The sequence below is a fragment of the Elaeis guineensis genome, chromosome 9, assembly GCF_000442705.2.
Source record: "Elaeis guineensis isolate ETL-2024a chromosome 9, EG11, whole genome shotgun sequence".
NCBI classification, from domain to species: Eukaryota; Viridiplantae; Streptophyta; class Magnoliopsida; order Arecales; family Arecaceae; genus Elaeis; species Elaeis guineensis.
The window spans coordinates 5,450,077-5,453,540 of NC_026001.2; positions in this window are offsets into that span (position 1 = coordinate 5,450,077).

Sequence of the window (3,464 nt, forward strand, 5' to 3'; positions counted from 1 at the left end):
AAATACTTTATTAGCAATGAATCTTTTTCTTAAGTCGCAAATACCTTACTTTTTATATTTTTATTTTTTTTATTTTTCAGTTATTAGCGACAAAATATTTTATCATAAATTATCAATATTTTTCGATGAAAAAATATATTTTCATCATAAATATTCTAATTATCTATGATATTTTCATTTTCATCGTAAATAATTTTTATGTTTTAAAATTTTAATTTATCTAACTTTTTAAAATATTAATGACGAAAATTTCGTCGTTAATAATTCTTATTTGCGACACAAAATCATCTTTCATCACAAATAATGAAATTATTTATGATGCAAACTTACATCATAAATAATTAAAAATATCTATTTTTTAATTTTTCTTGACTTATTAGTGATGAAAATTTTTAGTCGTAAATAAGGATTATTGACGACAGAAATGTGGTTTCGTTGCAAAAATTTGACTATTGCCGACGAAAATACTTTCGTCGCTAATATTTGTATATTTGTAATTTAAAAAATATTTTTATTTACGATGAAAATATTCGACGAAAATATGCTATTTATTATGACAGAAGTTATTTTTTTGTCGCTAATTTTTTTATTTAAGATAAAAATTTGAAATCATCATAAATATTTTATTATTATCGATGAAAATTTTTTTACGTCATTGATATTCGTATTTATGATGAAAATAAATTTTATTGTAAATAAATTATCGTTAAAAATCTCTCTCTTTGTAGTGTATCTCTGCGACGAGGTCAAGCAGGCAGCATGCAGCTTGGCAAAAGAACACATCACCTGGCTGGATGGCTTTCCTATTTTCTTTTATCAGTGTTATTGAGAGATACTTGGTCACGACATCACAAAGGTCATCCTAGCCATCTTGAACCAAAAAACTGAGCCTCTAGGTTCAACTATTCCTTCATTTCCCTGATTCCTAAAATAGCTGATACACCAACTATCTTTTAGGTTGATTTGTCTTGAGCGTGCTATTATCAAGATTTTTTTTCAAAAATCCTAGCAAAAAGATTAAGCAAATATATCAGTAGCTTAATCTCTCCTTCCCAAAATTCTTTTATTCATGACAGACTCATTTTTGAAAGTTATATTACCACCTCTAAAGTTATTTCTCAAGGTAAGAAAAGCAATTGCAAAAGGCATCATGCGCATGGTCGATTTTGAAAAGACATTTGACTCCATGTCCCGGAATTTTTTATTGGAATTGATGTCTCACCAGGGATTCGTCCAAGGTGGATATCTTGGATTAGGATCATCCTTCATGATCCTAAATCGGCTTTGATCATTAATGGTAAACAAGGAAGTTGTTTGCAAACAAGAAAGGCATCAAACAAGGAACCCCCTCTCCCCACTTTTGTTTATTTTGGTAGCAGACACACTTGATAGAGTACTAAGAAAGGCATCATCTAAAAATTTAATCTCTAAAATTGGATATAAACCAATTGGCGATTTGTTGCACTCAATTTGCAGACGGGGATTGGTCTATCAGAAATAGAGCTTGTTGTGCACACGTGTCAAGCAGATCGTCAGAGTCAACCACGCTCCGCCCCATGAAGTATTGCCCACTTTGGCTAGGTCCAGACAGAGAGCGTGCCCCATGGTCCCACCGGGGCTTGTCCCTGGAGCCCCTGATCGGGCCCCACCGGGGGTTGTACCTCTCCGGCCCAGCGTTACGCAGACGGCCTCACGGTTTTATCCTTCACTCTATGGGCAAAGACGCCTTGTGAGGGAAGGTGTGCTCGTATCCCTCTTAAGCATATGCACACACCAGAGTTGCCCGATGTGGGACTATTAAAGGAGGTCCCCCCAGCCTGCCCACAACATGCCCCCACTCTGAAGAGTGCATGTGCGGACAGGGGCGGTGCCCCCCTACCTGCGTGCCACTGTTGTGCGCACGTGTCAAGCAGGTCATCGGAGTCAACCACGCTCTGCCCACGAAGTATTGCCCGCTTTGGCTAGGTCCAGACAAGGAGCGTGCCTCGTGGTCCCCACCGAGGGTTGTCTCTGGAGCCCCTGATCGGGCCCCACCGAAGTTGTACCTCTCCGGCCCAGCGTCACGCAGACGGCCTCACGGTTTTGTCTTTCGCCCTATGGGCAAAAGGTGCCTTGTAAGGGAAGGTGTGTTCGTATCCCTCTTAAGCATATGCACACACCAGAGTTGCCTGATGTGGGACTATAAGGAAGGTTCTCCCACAACCTGCCCACAACAGAACTATCTAATACTGCGACACTGTTGGGATGTCAAACGGGCAACTTTTCCAATCTCTTACTTGGGCATTCCTTTTCATTTCAGAAGTCTCATGTTTCAGAGTGGAAATTCTTTGTTGATAGGATAGAGAAAAAAAATTATCAGGTTGGAAAAAAGGATCACCACATTAGCTGGATGCTTAACTTGGTTAGTTCATTCTAAGCGCAGAGCCCTCATATTGGATGTCGTGCAAATTCCTGCAACAATTATTAAGAAATTGACTGCTTGAGCCAGGACTTCCTGTGGAACAATTTGAGCAATGGTAATAGTATCAAATATCTTGTTAGTTGGAGACCGAACAAAAGTTTTGGGAGGTCTAGGCATTATAAATCTCAGAGTTCATAACAAGGTCTTGTGAATGAAATGGTGGTACAAACTTTATGATGAGAGCAAGTGGCCTTAGAGCTCATTGATGCTGATGGCCTACTATTCTAAGTTAACACCGGGAGACTCCAACTCAAGATGTACCAAAGCTTTTCTCTCCATTCTATATGCTAAAAGCGAAGGACATGGCCTGCAATTTTCGACGCTAATTGTGGGTAATGGGTGTTTAGTATCTTTCTAGAATGATCTCTGATATAAAAATAGTTCTTTTGTTAGGCGATTCCCTCACCTTTACGTGGCTCTCTTCATACCTCAGGCTTGATTTTCAGCCTTTTCAATGAAGACGATTGGTCCAGGTTGACAAGACAGCCTTTATACTCGGTTGCAAGACATGAGTAATTGGACCCAGAGAGGTTAAAGGCATGTGCAACCAGGAACGAATAAAGACATGGGATGTTGGAAATAGATACCAACCAAGCCATTTTCAATGAGAAAAGCATATTTCTTCTTGATGCATGGGAGAATGATCTCCTTTCAATTGATTGTGCTATCAAAACAGGGTGCTCACTGCAGATAATATTGGATAGATGTCTGGTCAGGACATCATCTCATAAAATTTTTTCAGTACCATGCGATGCAGCAGAAAGAAGAAGAAATATAAAAAAATAATCAAAATACGTGGATTAGCCACAAAAGGACTCGCCTCCATGGACATGCAAACTTCACTATAAAAAAGAAAATTTTACAAGAGATGACCTCACCCTCAATCCTTGTACACTCAATTTTTTCTCTCTAGAAGTTTTCCTCTCAAAAGCTCTCTCTTGGAAGACCCCCTGAACATCTGAAGTGACCGACGTCTGCTGTCCAAAAGCTGCTCCTTCTCTCA